Genomic DNA, 17,207 nt, shown 5'->3' with positions numbered 1-17,207 from the left:
TTCATTATAACCACTATTTATAACTACAATTTGATTATGAGTAACCAGCAAGGGTGTTTTAACCACTATTAAAACAATTGGGTTTGGGTTTTCTTAAATAGACAGAAACTTATTCTGCCTGCCTCTAACTACCCTCCTCTTGTTATGACCATGCATAGAAAAATAAAATCTTTTGCTTCCTTCTGTTTTAAGAAAGCAAAGGCTGTCCAGGCAGTCAAAAATGGAACTCTTAAATAGAGTAATTGTGGATATGTCACACACTTAGTCTCACAAAATGAAAATGTGTGAAGTCTTAGTGGCCAAGGATTCACTGGGATTCACGACTTTAAAAAAAAAAATTAAAAAAAAAAAGGGGGAGGAGATAAATACTTGAGAGGAGCATGATTCCAAGGCAAATTTGAAACTGGCTTTTGTTTCAGAGAATATCAGATGTGAACTCTGCAGCTTTCCCTCACTCAGTGAGAAGTCAGTCAAAAGCTCTCATTCCAGTTTCACTGACCTCTGGAGAGGTGTGAGGCCAAAACTGAGCTGGCTGTCATTCCTCAGTGTCACAGCTACTGAAGCACACGGCTGCCAACTGCAGCACAGCCATAACATGAAAATCTGCAGAAAGGACATGATAAACACCTTCATGAAATGACCTCCTGCCACAACAGAACTGAGTTTCTTATTCACATTAATTGCTGGTTGCTCTGTGTTCTGGAGAATAAGATTATTCTACCTGATGCAGTTTTATCATTTGCTCTGCTATTAATGCTTTTGTGTTTTATGACCTCATTCTAATGGTAATTAAGGTCCATTATTCAGATATCTGCTATTTTACAGGAAATTAGTATTGCAATTGCACTAAATTTGGTCAGCTGAAGATAATGCAAAACATTACCTCACACACTTCATGGTGAGTAGTTTTACAGCATTCATAATAAAGAAGTTGTCACAGTACACTTGATCTAATTTTTACATTTAGCAAGGAAGTTATGGGAACAATGTTATCCATCCCTCAGTAACACGGTGCAGGGTTTTATTGAGCAGTATTTCAATAAAAAGTATTTCAATCCCAGCTGAGGTTCCATCCTAAATAAATTTTCAATCTAAATTGTTTTTAGATTTCCAATATTTTTTGGGTTTTTGCAAAATAAAGTTTGTTAGTCACTGTGTGCTGGATTTGGCTGGGCTAGAATTGATTTTTTTCATAGTAACCAGTATGGGCTATATTCTCCTGTGACACAGCTGCACTATAAAATAGATTTAAATCATCAGTCGCTTATTTGGCATAAGGAAGGCTTCAGCTGATTAAAGGATTGTGTGATCTGCTCTCCTCTGCTACTTCTTGTCTCTCCAGGCTCAGAGTAAACTGCAGAGAAAGGGCAAAGAACAGTTCGAGTCCACTCAACTCCTGCAAGCTTCACAAAGCTCATGAGCTCTTCTGCCTCAGAACCAAAGAAGCACTTTCCAGAACCACAGAGCCACCCCTGAAGCAGAATGTCACGTGAAACAGCCACAAGGCCATCAAGGGCAACCTGCACTCCAAGACACATGGAAAAACTTGTCAGCATTACACTGAGGTAACTGCAGTGGACGTGATTCCAGCAGGATCTCTATTCACCTCACAGGAGAATGCAAATGTGCACAGTGACTCATCTCTGAGACTTTCAGGAAACCACAAAAATGGCTTAGAGACTCCTTTTTACAGTTCGTGCACCCAACTGAAAGGATCCCTGAGCCTCAGTAAGGACAGCTCACTTACCCAACTGAGGAAGCACACCAGAGGAACATACAGTGGCTAAAAATTACCAGAGACACAGAGAATTTACCCTAGCTTGGTTCATTCATTCTGGTAGGATCATGCTGGTGTTATTACATGATTTTTCCAGCACATGGGACAAGATCACCAGGGGTTCCTATGCTGGAAATTGCACACAAAGCATGAGAATTACAATCTTTCTTGCATTTATGATAGTGAAGATGAGGAGGGAGCCATTTTCCTAAAGTCAGGTTTATTTATTTCTCTTAGTTGTCAATTTACTTTAGGCTAATTGAGAATAATTTGACCTGTTGATGTGGCCAAGCTAAGGATTCAGAAATAATATGCTCATAATAAAGTTACCCAGTAGCAAATTGCTTCAATCCTGGCAACTATGATTTTTAAAAGCTTATATCAAAGATATAATTAATGTAATACATTACAAATCATCTCTCATGCATAATTCAGTCACAAATACCATTAAATAATAAAGAATCTAACTACATTGTGCCCCACACAGCTCTTTTAAAGCTTCTTTTACAAGGACTCCGAGTAATCAGTATGGGATGAAACAAATTTGTCTGAATGTGTCACAACCATCCATGTTCATCCATGCTCTAGGAGCTTTTTGGGAGGGAAGAAAGAGAACAACCACTCTTCTGAGAGCTTTTCCATGGCTATGACAAACTGTTGAAGATGTTGCAAAACATTGGCAGTACAGGAGCTGTGAGAGGCCAGGAAGAAGGAGGTTGTGTCCTTCCCAGGGCCAAATCCAAAACTACCCAAGCTCCAGAGGTGGCCTCCCAAGACATGTTGAGAAATAGGTAAGGAGGAGGACCCCTTTCACCAGGAGACCTTCAGGTACAGCCTGTTAACCCCTCAGGGCCCTGCTGGATGTGGGCACCAGTAGCAGGAGAAGCTTTGCTCCTGGCAGAGCCCCTAAGGATGGTGTCCACCCCGATGTGAGGTGTTGTCTGACTCCCAGAGAAAGGGGCTGCCAAGTGTGATTTCTGTCAGTATACCCCCGTGCAGAAGGGGACTGTCACCACCCTGTGTCACACATGCAGGGCACCTATTGCTCCAGGGATGGCGATTCACCAGCATCCCCACTCCTCCAGGGGAAGGACAGCAAGGTGTGCACCTCCAGCCTGGTGCTCCTGCCTCTTTGGGAAACCCATTCTGAGAGGGCTTGGCAGCTCTGCTGCATTTCTGCTACTGGGACAGCAACCAGGATTATGCCTGATTTGATTTTACCTTTCTTTTAATAGATCCTTCCTTCTTTTTTCCAGACAGGAATTTGGATTAGAAAAAGCCCATCCCCTACTGCAAACAGGCACTGCAAGTGAAATCACAAGTATTCCACCTCAAAATAATCTAGTGGAGCACAGGTTAATCCACCTCAGTGAGGTAACCTGTTGAGGTAACCTCCTGCCCAAGATTACATGTAAAGGGTTGAAAAGTGCTGCTGGCAAACTGGTCCCCAACACCCCTGAGGCCCCAGGAGGGCTGGCCTGGCCCTGCTGCAGCCCTGGGGTCAGCCCTTGCAGACCGGGCATGGCAATGCCCTTGTTCCATCCAATATCCCCTGTGGCAAAGCACACTCCAGGCAGTATTTATACAGCTGGCATACACATAGTATTTATACACAGTGAACAAAGCAAACTGCTCCACCATTCTCCATAAAGTCAAGTTTCCAACGTCACTGGGATTTGTACGGATCTATCTTCTTACAAGGTTAAAAGATAAGAAAGAGAAAAATGTATCCGGCTGTTTTTGAAAGTGTGTCCTTTTTCCAGCCCTTTTGTTTTTATCAGCAAGTTTTGCTGCTGTGCCCTGGTTGCCTGGCTGCATTGGTACTGTGTTTTACAGCCCCTTGTGTCCTAGCAGATGTTCTCCTGGTCTCTGCTGGGAGCACATCCCTGCTCTGCTCACAGGATCTTCAGGCAAACCTGAGGATTCTGTTCCTTTAGATGATGGGCTGATCAGGGCAATACAGGGAAGGCTCAAAGCTCTGCATATTCCTCCCCACAGTGCCAAACTGTTCTGGCACTGCTGAGAGTCTGATGTGTCATACCAATGAACTCAGGCATCCTGACTGCAGAAGTAATGATTGTCAGCAGCAAACGTTGCTTACAAGGAAATAACAAAACATACAAGGAGAGCCTGTTCTGCACCTTACTGAAAGAACAATTCTATCCCTGCTTGCTTTCCTTGAGGCTATGTCTGTCTGGTTATTTGTTCTTTGTTTCATTCTTAATGTCCATTGTATTATGTATCTTAATGTGTATTTGTACTTGTGATTATATTGCCTTGCTTCTGTTAAATGATACAGGCTACTAACTTTAATTATGATTATTGACATACAACTTTTTAAAGTTGTGAAATACATATTTTAGACTTTTTTTTTTTAATCAGAGTGTGTGTTTGTATTTTAAATTAAATTAATAGGCTTTCACTTTTCTCAAGACTTTTCATTATTAGTCTCCAGGAAATACAAAGAGCTGCTTTCAGAATTACATAGGAAATTTCATAGCTGTGCATTTGATTCATTGAGCAGTTACATAGAAGATCATCAGTCTATCTTGTCAGCCTAAGCTTCTATAAAACGCAATAGCAAACACAGTGTTTTGCTTGAGGCAAGAAGTTATTTTGTTCCTTTCTCCCAAAAGGTTCTGTGTCATCTAGGATGTGACTCAGATACTTCAGCTGTGTTTGGCAATCTGCATTGATATGTATATAAGCTCTCACACTGAGAGTACTTTCTGCAGTTTGCAGTTTGTGGCCAAGGGTCCCCAAAGGAAAAGGATCTACAGGGGAAGTGCAGATTTGTTGTCTACTGTTGTTTTTATTTCAAACAGGTTTTTTCCTCTTATTATCAGTGGAGCTACTTGTACCCTTACTGCTCTGAAATCTGTCCAGCCCTCCCTCTTCAAATCAAAGCCAGATGTAATACAAGGTTTATAGGCAGTGGCAATGTTTTATTGGCTCAGTGGGCATAATTAGAAAAATTGGTTGAGCTTTTTGGCACAGCAGGCTTCCAGTCATCTCAGAGTTATTTCTTAGGTATGTCTACCTACCTCAGGAAGTGGTGCAATCCAGCCAAATCCTACTCTCCCAGCCCCTTCAGCTAAAGCCAGAAGACTGGATTTGCACAGCCAGGACAAAATTTGGATCACAGTCAGCTCCAAAAAAACCGTTAGCATCGTTGACACTTGAAGAAAAATCCTGCATTATTTTAGAAATATGTTTGAAGTCTGGCTTTCTCCCAGGACTTCTGTTCTGCTATAAACACTCTAGACAATCAGTATTACTACTGTGAGATAGATATGTTGCTATTTTTTTGCTTCCCATAGTGTTACATGTGCATTTAACTACACTGCATATAAGGCTCATGTGCCAGCAGCCAGTTGTGTTAAACTAAACAAGGAGTCAGCAATTCACCTGGGTGAAAGCAGCAGGGGCCTGGGTCTCCAGGGATTGTTCCCAGCAGAAGAGATTAGTCCCTCTGCTGGTACCATGGGTGTGTTAGGGACTGTGATGGTTACTTGTTCTACTGAATCAGGTTTCATGGCAGGAATTTTCAGGGTCCTCCACTTTTATCCAAGCATGTAATGTCATTGGCTCCTGGTAGTGGACAAAGTTCTTCTAACTGGAAAAACTGCTTTGCCCTTGAGTTCTGCAAAGGTTGAGAGTAGTTGTCATTTTATCTCAGATAATAAATCTCCTATTCATTTTGACAAAGGCTTGGGTGTTTAACAACGTCACACAAACTGAATCTATACAGAGCAAACAGTCAGACAGAGACTGCCATTGTGGATGAGTTGTATTACCTTCAGCCTGGTGCCTAAAAATGTCCTTGAAGCATGGTCTTTGCCCCAACACAATGCACATGCTGACAGATCAGAGCCTTGTAAAATAATTGTTGGTAGATAAAGTAAATCCTCGTCAAAAATGTACTCTTAACTGTACTGTATTGATGAAAAGATCAATAGAAGTAATCAAGACAGTCTGTTTGGGAGCCATGTGAAGGCTGTAGAAACAGAACTAGAGTTGGGAGTTTTACCTGAAGTATTTCTGCAAAAATCATGCAGCAGCATAAGTAATGTTTCTTTAGAGGAAGGAATGAGTAAAAAGGAAATGGCAATCCTAGCCTGTTTACTCTCTCCCTCTTTGTTTTTCTTTTTTTCTCCCTCCCTTATCTGGTGGGTGGTTTTTTTGTTTTGTTTTGTTTTGGGTTTTTTTTTTGTTTTGTTTTGTTTTGGGTTTTTTTGCAGTTTTCTGATTGCATTTCATTAAGACCATTTCCATTTCATGGCTGTGGGGTACTGGTTCTTAGGTGTCAACTCAGCAACATTCTTGAGAATTTATAAAACTCTAAACTCATGAATAACTGTGTTGGAACAACTGGGATTACTGATGTCTGTAAAGTCAGATTCTATTTAAAACCCAATTCCATTCCACATACTTGTTCAGAAAGGTAGTTTAACAACATAGGCTTTTCAGAGCAAACTAACTGCATGCTTTGGCATTAGCTTTACCCTAACAGCTAAGACCTCCACTCACATGGACCAGGATTTTCCTGTGCTAGGCACTGTAATATCCTATGCACTGAATCAATTCTTTGAAATAAGCACCTGCATGCATTGCCAAACTAGATTAGAGTTTAATTTTGTTTACATCTCTCTTCATTGTCCTATTTTTTGTTTATTCAGATATTTATAAAGCCATGGTGGTGCTTGTAGAAGAAGAGCATAGAATTACTCTCTGCTGTACTGTACAAACAAGAAACGTGAGAATTCTTAAGAGATAAAAGGTAACATAAAGACACGGAAGAAAGGAGAGAGGGAACAGTAATAAGCATCTAATGTTACCTGTGCTGTTTATGAAGCTTAAAGGAAACAGACAACTGCTTGAAACCAGGATTTTGCTAGTTATTTCTGCAGTGTGTTCCCTGCTCTGCTAGTTTTCAGGAGGTAGTCACGGTTTTCATGGAGTGAGCAGTAGTCGTCAAACAGAGGGAGGGATCAAAGTTGACTAGTGACAGAAATTTTTCTTAACCTCCAGCAAGCAATGTGATCTAAAGGAGACTCTGAGACACAAGGATGTCCGTGCACCACCTGCAAGACAAATAAAATTCAGAAGCATGACGTCCTTTTCATGGCTTGCCCAGAACAGCACAGAAAAGAATTCTTTATATCAAGTTGTTTAACTCTTTTAGTCACAGAGGCCAGCCAGTATCTTTAATCATGTTTGATTTACTTTGTCTCCAGGATCTGGAGGTCCAAAGAGTGATACATCCCATTCGTTTTTTCATTTGCTACCTTTTCGTTTGCTATCTCCGCTTCCTCACTCATCCGCATGTACCCACTTCCCTCTGACACCTTTCACTCATTCATTCCAGCTATTTTCCCTCTATGATTCCAAGGCCCACATTCTTCTTCTCCCCTCTCTCCCAGGCAGTGTTGCACTTTCCACCTCCCCTTTGCTTCTCTAGGAAGAAGCTGGCACACTCATAATCCAGTAACAGCAACAGTAAAGGCCAAAACAAAAAGGTGCAGTGAAAACTCGTGTGCTAGCAACAGCTGAGCTGCCACAGAAAGTTATGAAGAGCATGAAATTGGTCAGTCTTAAGGAACTTCTAAAGCAAGTTAAAGGTCTTTCAAGTTCCATTTTGTTTGCTTCTTCTCTAGTGACTACAGCCATGATCCATGTGCCCTTTATAACAACAAACAAAGCAATAAGAACAACAAAACCAACAACACGAAATCCATAGAGATAGTGGTCTCAAAGGAGTCACATCGAGCTCCCCTGAGCACAGGTTTGTGCAGCACTCAAGGGTATTCATCAGAATTATCACTTTGTGCCTGCTCAGCTCTTTCCTTGATATTCTGTTGGCCATGGCCACAGATGGAGTATTTGGTTTGGATGGACATTTTCTCTCACGTACTTGTGGTCATGCTTATACTAAATAATCAGGGTGGAAGGAGTCCTCATCTGGTTAAAACCAACATCAGCTTACTTACTGTTCTTGTCTTACACTAGTGTTGGGGTAAAAAAACCTTCAAACTTATTAGCAAAGCAAACATGTTTATCAGAAGGGTTTGATTCTGTTTCCCACTGTCTAGTTTACTTTCCTGCTGAATTACAGAAAGGTTAAGAGTTTGATTTGGCATCCATTAAATGCTTTACGCACAATAGAAATACCAGGATCTCTCTGAGCTAAATGTAACACCCTAGGATGGCATCAGCAGTTGTATGAACAACTTGATTTCTGATCAGTTCTAATGGAAAAGTGTTTGGTTTTTCAAGTGCAGTTGACAAGGCATGATTGTCACACAAGCAAGTCCCCACCAAATTCCATGATGAGGCAATATGTTGATTTTTTAAATGATATATCAAGCAATTTATACTCTTTCTACATTCTCACTGAAGTGTTTCCACCTCCTCCCTCATAAAAGACTTGGCGGAAGTGGATCAAAAGTCTATAAAGTGTCAACTGAAGAAATTAAGTTTTTAGAAAAGAAATTTCAAGAAATTAAAATTTTGACAAAGTCATAGCAGTTGGAAAGAGGGCCTTTGCATGGAAAATGTTGTGTAATCTCGTCTGGCAGCGCTGTGAAGTAAAGATATAAGAAACACTCCAGAACAAATGAAAAATGGAGTCAGTTAAGTTCAAGCCAATGTATAACTGCTTGATCAAGATATTAACTCATAGGAGTAGATATGCAGTCATTCAGCTGCTGTGATTATACATTGCATTATGCATTGCCTTGGGATAGGAAGCTCTTTGCCCACTCTGTGAGGCAGCATGGGAAAGGATACAACCATTATCAAAGCATGCATTATTAAAGAATTAATAAAATTTATATGAGCTGCCATAGAAGTCTCATCATTGATTTCAGTGGGAGGTGAATAATGTTCTATGAAATTTAAATTCTTAGCCAGCTCTGAAAAATAGAGGATAGAAGAGAGCTAGGAGGTTAATCACTAAAATACAACTGCAAATTCTTATGTTTTAGCAAATTAGCATTATTTAAGAAAAACATAAATTTGCGTAGAACTTTGTCATGACTTTCATTGTCTGGATTTCTGGACCACTGAAAAAAAATACCCAAAGACAATTCTTCTCCCAAGGCATTCTTCATTAAATCAATTCAGATAATCTTCCTGCCTGTAAGCCCATAGGAGTAACTTTCCCACATTAACTTTCAATGGCCTTTGAATAAAAATAGTCTGAGGAAAATTATTTTTAAAATAAATTTTGATGTAGAACTGGCTAATTCACATGCATAAATATAGTTATGTTCCTTTCACTTTATGAGCAAATATTAGCTATAATAGTGACTAATTAGCGGGTACGCCCAAAAGAACAACATGAGAGTTTCTTGACATTCTATTCAATTCTCCTTGGTTTCAAAATATAACGTGCCAAAGGTTTTGCTCCATTCAGAACTTTCATATGGATTTGATCCACAAATACCCTAGTAAATAATTCTAGAGACAGATGTCTTTTTGGGTACGGCTAATGTCTCTTACGTACAGAATGAGCTCATTCAGTTCTTTCATGACTGGTCAAACTGGAAATTCTCTCCCAAAGTCTTACTTGTCTTTGATCTTGATATGTACAGGATTTTGTTAGGAAATAAGTAGCATTAAATGGAAAAACCCACTGGATTGTCCAGGTGTGTATTCAGCAAGGTCTGTGGTTGGCCACCACTCTCAATTAAGGTGGGTTTATTTTAATCCAACATTATGCTCCGTTACACACAAGAGTCCCAAGAGGTGAAATACTTCTCTTCCATGAGTGAAACAAAAGAGCATTAGTTACTTTGCTCACATTAGGACAACATCAAAGGTACTTTAATTTGCTCCTAGTGTCAAGGTATAATGAAGTCACTGTAGGCAGAAGAGCCCATTCCTACCCTCAGCACACTAGAATATGGGGGAAAGGATTTGCATTTAAAATTATCAGTTTTTAGTAATTAGGTTTTTTGACGCTAGGAGCAACTAGAATTGATTTCTCTCAGAACAGGATATAAATGTAGAATTTGTTAGTTTCTTCTTGAGATACTTAAAATGAAAATATTTAGCCAGGCACAGAGATGGAAATCAGACACAAGAGAAATTTTGCATTCTACATCATGAAGCTGATAGCAAATCCGAGGACTCCTGACTCTCAACAGACTGCCATATCCACTTCTGTGAGAGGCAAAATCCTACCAGATTCCTGCTAGAGATCACAGCATTACTTTGCTTCTGAATTAGAGCAAATTTATTTTGATACTTTTTCTGTTAACATTTCTTGCATTATACATCAAGATTCTTACTTGTAAATTGTATTCTATCCACATCCAGACTCAGACTTTAACAGAAATGCCCAGTTTTTGTTTCCTAAATATTTCAAATGGGTTGCAAGTGGTTTGGAAGAGTTCAACTGCTTTACCTACCCCATCAAGAGATGAGTTGTGGAGGACGACACGTTGCTTAAATCACTTAATCTTAGCACAAGGCACAGGGTATATGAATTAAAATATTATGCTTTACATAGACAATGAGCTACACAATCTCATTGCAGCTGTGGGTGGTATGCAGTATGGGTGTGGGATACCCTAAGAAAAATTAAGGGAAAAGATTTGTGTCCTCCTTTTTCCATTATGATAGAAATTTCAGCACTTCTGTATGCAATGCAGTTTAATAAACTACCTTGATATTACTCATGATTTAGATGCTCAAAAGAATATAATTAACAGTTTTAAATATTTATTTCAGCTACAATAAACTGACTGCCTGAGATCCAGCTCTGAAAAATTGAGGACAGAAGAGAGCTAGGAGGCTTTGACATTCTGCTCTGACTGGCCCCTAAATACCATATGTAGAATGGCAATTCATTTAAACCAAGTGCAAGTGGTTTTGCATGTTCTTTCTGTTTGTAAAGAACAAAACTTAAAATTTCCACTCACCTCAGCAGTAAAATAATACAGCAATCAGTACAGATGTATTGCTTGGGAAACCTCTTGTTGCAACTGAAATTAGTGCAGTGCAAAGAAACGCCAAGATTCTTACTTTGATTTGTGTCCTGTCCATGTTTAAACACAGACATCGGCAGAAATAACCTGATTTTGTTTACTAAGTACTTAAAATGAGTTGTAAGTGGTTTGAAAATCAGTTCAGCTGCTTTATTTACCCCAGCAGCAGCAGGCAGCAGTTTGCTGTCCTGTAATTCTTGCTTGGTCTTAAAATAAAGGGTGATGCCATGATCTATGGAAGCAGCAGCTTGCTTGCCCCTATTCCTGCTTTGCCCCTCTCATTCTGTTTGCTGGCTGCAGAACACCCTCAGAGAGCAGGTGATGTACTCAGCACCAGCTGGGCTCTCTTCCCAACGTCTGGTAGTTACCAGGGTTTGACAGATAAAATAAGGAGAACATTTTAACAGCCACAAGGGTCACAGTCCCTCTCCTTCATTTAAGTGGCAGCTCTTGTGATGTCCTATGTACATGGCAATGCCTAGGGATTTGGAAAATCCTACTTTTAAGAAGCATTTTAGGGAAGATGACTATATGTAAGAAAAGGAATTAAACTAGAACATTGATTCCCTGTTCCTGAGCAGGCGCATTTAACAATCTCATGGTGATTTTTTAACAACTAAAGAGGATCTCTGAAATTTAAATAGGAATGAGTTAGGAAAATAAAGATGAAAACAGAATTAGTAGTAAGAGGCTGGTACTGAAGCATTTAGATGTGTTACAAGATGAGTACTTGTGTGAAGACCTAAAAGCTCCCTCCAAGAAATTTCAAGCCACAAATATGTCATCTGTCAAACTTTTTATTTCAGTTCAGGTACCCAAAAATTTGGAGGAATAATAAATCATAAACCACATGTGATTTTTTTGCAAAACTATAGAAAAATAATTAAACTCACAATGGATAATCTTGCACAAAAGGGCGATGAAATTTTGGAGCCCAGACATCCACTGACAAGGAGAGACAGAACGGCAAGCTTGATGCTTCAGACGGAAAGTTCAGCTGAGCCTCTAAACTCAGTTTTCAGATAAGAATTAAACTTAGAGCCTGAACCTCCCAGATAAGAAGCTTGACATTCCAGATGTCAAACCAGTGGTATCCTAGGCTGTACCAAAAGCAGTGTGACCAGTAGCTCGAGGGAGGGGATTCATCTGGAGCACTGCATCCAGCTCTGGAGCATAAGAAGAGCACGGACCTGTTGAAATGAGTCAAAAGCAGGGCTACAAAGATGATCAGAGAGCTGGGGCACCTCTCCTGTCAGGAAAATCTGAGAGGGTTTTTCTCTGAAAAAGAGAAGGCTCTGGAGAGACATTAGAGAAGCCTTTCAGTCCCTTAAATGGGCCTGCAAGAAAGCTGGAGAGGGACTTTTACTAGGGCAAAAGAGACAGGAGAACGGGGAATGGCTTCAAACTGAAAGAGGGCAGGTTTAGGTTGGATGTTGGGAAGAAATTCTTTACCATGAGGGTGGTGAAACACTGGGCCTGCTTGCTGAGACAATCTGTGGATGTGCCATCCCTGTAAGTGTTCCGAGCAGGTTGGATGGGGCTTTGAGCAACCTGGCCTAGCGGAAGGTGTCCCACAGCAGGGGGGTGGAACTAGACAAGTTTAATATAACCACACACTTAAGATGTCACTCTGTAATTGAGGATCATGGGCTAATACTGCTGAAAAATGAGGCAAGTTACTTCATTATTTCTAACCTTCACTGCTCTTAGCTCTCATCTTTTTTTTTCCCACTTAGACAATCTAATCTCCATAGAAAGTTTTCTTCCACATTCCACAGTACCTTGCATAACCAGTTCTAAAATTACTGTAACAAAGTAAAAAGTGATAACAGTGTATAACACAGAGCTCATCTGCCATGCACTGCTAGAGTTTAACTCTCTCTCCACATGATTTTCAGCCTTGTTGTCTCTGGAGAAACCTCTATGAGATTTCTCAAGTGATGCGACATGTTATACTAAAAAAACCCAGACTGTATAATTTATTCTAAGAACCAGGGAAAGGAGCCCATGGCCAGAGAGCATCCAGCATTTTCTTCCACAGTGGCAGTGCACATATTTATTGTGGGGAAGTTAACAAGTCATTGAAACAAAGGGTGGAGAGGGAATCCCTGAGAAGGGCTGGAAAGTAAAACCTTGGGGAGTAACCTGTAGCCTGATGGAAGGAAAGAATGACTGAGGCTGTCAGAGACAGGTGAGAAAACTACAGCAGGACAAGCTGAGGACAGCAGCTAAACCTCCAGAGTGCTTGGGGAAAGGGTGTGCCGGATCCTCTGCTTAAGTTAATACCAACTTCGTTGACGTTAATTGCAGGCTGTCATTACGTTACGTTAATTTCCACGCCACAATGGGCTCTTCTCTGACCAGTCCAATTCTTTCATTTTGCCAGTTGACATGGCAAGCAATGGCTTCACAGATCTGAGGCACAATGCCTGGGCACAAACCCAAACTGGGCACAAAACCCAGGTCCCATCTGTCTCTGGTTTATCACAGCTGTGAGGAGGGACAAGTTCTTATCTCTACACCAGCTGTAATTTGAACACAGAAGGCTAATGATTTTGGTTTTCACTAAGAGCCTTGCTACTACTACTACCTAAATTCTGAATGCTTACCTTTGCCACCCTCATATTACATTATCTACTTTCAGGTTGTAATTATGGTATTTATAGTATATATGATACTGAAATTTTATCTGGCATTTGCAATTTTAGAGTAAACCAGTACAGTCAATGTCACAAGTTTTGCCCCTACTTCTGTGCAAGAAACCAAGAAAAAAAGGTAAAATTGGAGATAGTATATCCCTCCTCAGAATTATTTGATTGAATGTTACAAGAGGTATTTTTAGTGATCAATCCATTGGTACAGATTTTTGAAACAAGATCAGAATCAGAGAAGAATATTTGTCAGCCATATCCTTGGCTGTTGCAGTTAACTTCCAATGACTTCCAATAACTTTCCGCTAACTGGTGTCTTGTCATCTCTACAGATCTATCCTGATTTATTTGCCATGGGAATTAATACTTAGATGTCAAGACAAGCTTCTGGTTTTTACACACGTTTAAACTGAGAAAAAACAGACAAAAATGCATAAAATAAATAAATAATGCCTTCAACATTTCCCCAAAAATTTCCTCTTGGAAATGAAAGTGCTTTGTTTTAGTGCCAGCCAATCCCCAAAACTGTGGTCCCTTGGCATGTTCTTGATACAAATTAACAGTAAAAACAGCTGCTAAGCTTCTGTTATTACAGCACTTCAGAACTTGCTTCTGGAGTTTCTTTCCCCAGTACAACTGTAGGGGAGAGCTTGCTCCTATGTAAGCTCTTTTCATTGCATTATCTGGGAAACTGAGAAGTCCTTGAATAACTGTTTTTTAATCTACATGAACCACATGAAGCAATTGTGACCAATGAATGTGTTTGCTTAAACCCTTCTAATTTTTGGGATACTTTTATCTACAGATGTGATTCTCCTAACAATCAGTAAAAAACAAAAAAAAACCCTGATAGCTCTCAAACTTTCATAAGCCACCTAACAGAGTGACCTGAATTTGGGTTGGACTCAGTCATGTTGAAGGTCTCTTCCAACCTAGTCACTCTGTGAATTCTGTGAATTTCTTCTGCACCTGGAAATGTTATTAACAATTTCATCCATTCCTTGGGGTGGAGAGGGAGGAAGGAAGAGAGAGGCTGTAAGGTTGAATCAGCTGAATACTGGAACATTTCTGACCATCCCTAGAGATCAGAAATCTCGGTCTGAGCAGTAGGAATCAAAAAAACACCAGAACATGGAAAGGTTTGAGCAAAATTCCTGGAGAATATCTTTTGAAGAACACCTTTGAGTACAACTGGGACAGCCTTCTGAACAACTACTGTGCACTGCTAAATGCTTAGTGGAATAACATATTGAAGTCTGACATGCATTGCTTTGGTCACAAAGAGTTATTAGAGTGAAAATTAAAAACTATCTTAGAAAAAAGAGGAAGTGTTTGATATTAGCACTCTGCCTAGCAACAGAAAATCCCCACAAAAGAGACAGGGCAAAAAAGGAAGCAGCCTTGACCCCAGTGACACTCCTAATCATCCTAGGTATGGACCTCTTCATCACCTTTACCAGATGGGTATGAAAAGCATTGTCTGCACCCTCAGAAAGCTCATCCCTTTATCACTATTCCCTTGCTCTCGTACACCCAGTGGAAATCAAGAAACTCTCTCCGAATGTTTCAAAGCAGCACAAGAAGATCCCGACTTTCTGCTATGCCCCTCGTGCAGAGGTGGGTGTAACTGGGAAGGGAGGCAAGCTCTGCTCCTCCTAACCATCACAAACAGCCCATTGCTAAAGGCATATGCACATTGGTTGCTGAAAGCCAGGTTTGTTGGGTGGCTTGTCTAATTGTATAAGTGAGCTTAGAGTATATTTGTTTAATACAGCTAACTGGTCACGTAAACAAGAAACCATTTGCCTTCTCTATGTACAGATGAATTTATATTCATTATGAGTACTGGCACAGAATAAAACCATGTTCTATGGGCAGGAAATGCAGTATTTTCTTTTATCCTGGTTTGCTGAAGCATAAAGATACAGATTTAGAGTATGTAAATAGCTTACTACTTCTTAGGAAGATGTAACTTTATTAAACATCCTGGACATTTTGACAGAGAACGTTTCATACTATAGCAGGCCAAAATGTTGGTTTAAGTACCCCAACATTGCCATAGCAAGCTTTCACTGATTTCAATCCAGAGATCAAATCCAGATAAAACTCCATAAAGAAACTATTTTGAATTCATTTTATAGCACTAAATAGGTGAGGCTCTGATCTCTTTAGAGCTATACAGAAGTGGAAATAGGGGCTCAACTGGAAAAAAATGGAAAGAAAATTGCATCATTCAATTCAGTAACACCTGAATGGAATATTGTATTATAAGCCCCTATTCTTTTACGGAAATATTTTAAAATGTATGATTGCAGGGTAGGATTTTGGTTAGAACCCAAAGGAGTTAGGTTATGGCTGTGATCCCATTTTACAATTATAACACCTTCCTGAATTTGTGTCCTTCCCCTGCTTCACCAGAAATGATAAACACAAGCAGACACTGCTGAACTGAATCTTACAGACATGTAGAAGGTAAAACTCTTTTACCCAAAGAAATTCCTTTCTGCCTCTCCACACAACCTAGTTTTTGTGGTTTTTTTCTCCTTACCCCTGAGGCTCCCCCCACCCCAAATTATATCTCCCAGATCCCTCTGGCTAAATCCCCCACTGAGCAGGAGCCTTCGTTCCATTCTTTATGATGGAGATTTTTTTAATCCATCAGCTACCTGCACTCTGGAAAACTGTGAGGAGGCTAAAGCTGAGGGTGAATTGAGGGAAAATGGTGTATATACCAAGTGCCAGACTGGAAATTGTTTTTGCCAAACCTAGCAGTTTAAAAGAATTGTTTCAGTAACTTTGAATAGTTTTGTCCATCTTTTACTAATAAAGTAAGATCTATTGACCTAGGAAATAGACAGAAATCTGCCCAGAGCAACTCATCCTACCTCTAATATCAAGCTAAAAAAGATAAAGTGACAAGAAGTAGAAATACTGTCTGAGCTTATTGTAGTATGCATTTGTTCCTGCTTTTGAAATGATTGCCCAGTAAAACTGCAAAAAGCCAATGCTCAGGAAAAAAAGGTCTGTTAAACCTTTACTGGCAAGCCTTATACCCTTGATTCATTGCCTGTTTCACTAATTTCTCATAACTCTATGGATGTGAACCGAATTAAACAAGAATGATTCTGAAACAATGCAATCATGATCACAGACTATAATCAATCTTTTTAGTCCTGGAAAGCTGCTACGAGACTGGCTGGCTGTCTGGCTGGCTCCTGATGTTTTCTATGAGGAGGCAAAACCAGAGAACTGAAAAGTAGATTTTAAGGTTTAAGGCTCTCTCTAACAAATGCAGGATGGGTGTGGGTGAATCTTTCTCAGCTGGATGCCTAATGCCTGTCAGTGCCACACAGAGGGTTTCCATGGCATACACAGAGTGGCCATTTGAGACTGCAACACCCTTCTAGGTTATTATTCTGTCATTTTTACTAGAAGATTAACTGCCCCAATAAGCATGGAGGGACTTCTTGATGCTGGGTCCCCACATACTTCAGAAATCAGTAGGGTTTTTTGCCAAGGAGTTGCCTGGCATCAGTTATAGTACTAAAAAACTTGGAACAGTTACTTGCCATCCATCTGCATAACTGTAAAGCAACACCAAATTAAATTTGTTCCAGGACCTGGTATTTGTGAAGGAGGAGTTGCATTTTATTTGCAATCATTTCATTACTAGATAGAATCCTAAAATGTACATACGTAAATGTATTTACTCCTCCCAAAATGCAAATAACGGCCAGTTTCTAAGGAAGGAAGAGCATCTTCTGTTTACCTGTTCAATAGCTAAAA

The sequence above is a fragment of the Haemorhous mexicanus genome, chromosome 6 (genome assembly GCF_027477595.1).
Source record: "Haemorhous mexicanus isolate bHaeMex1 chromosome 6, bHaeMex1.pri, whole genome shotgun sequence".
NCBI classification, from domain to species: Eukaryota; Metazoa; Chordata; class Aves; order Passeriformes; family Fringillidae; genus Haemorhous; species Haemorhous mexicanus.
Note: the sequence above shows the minus strand (reverse complement) of the source record.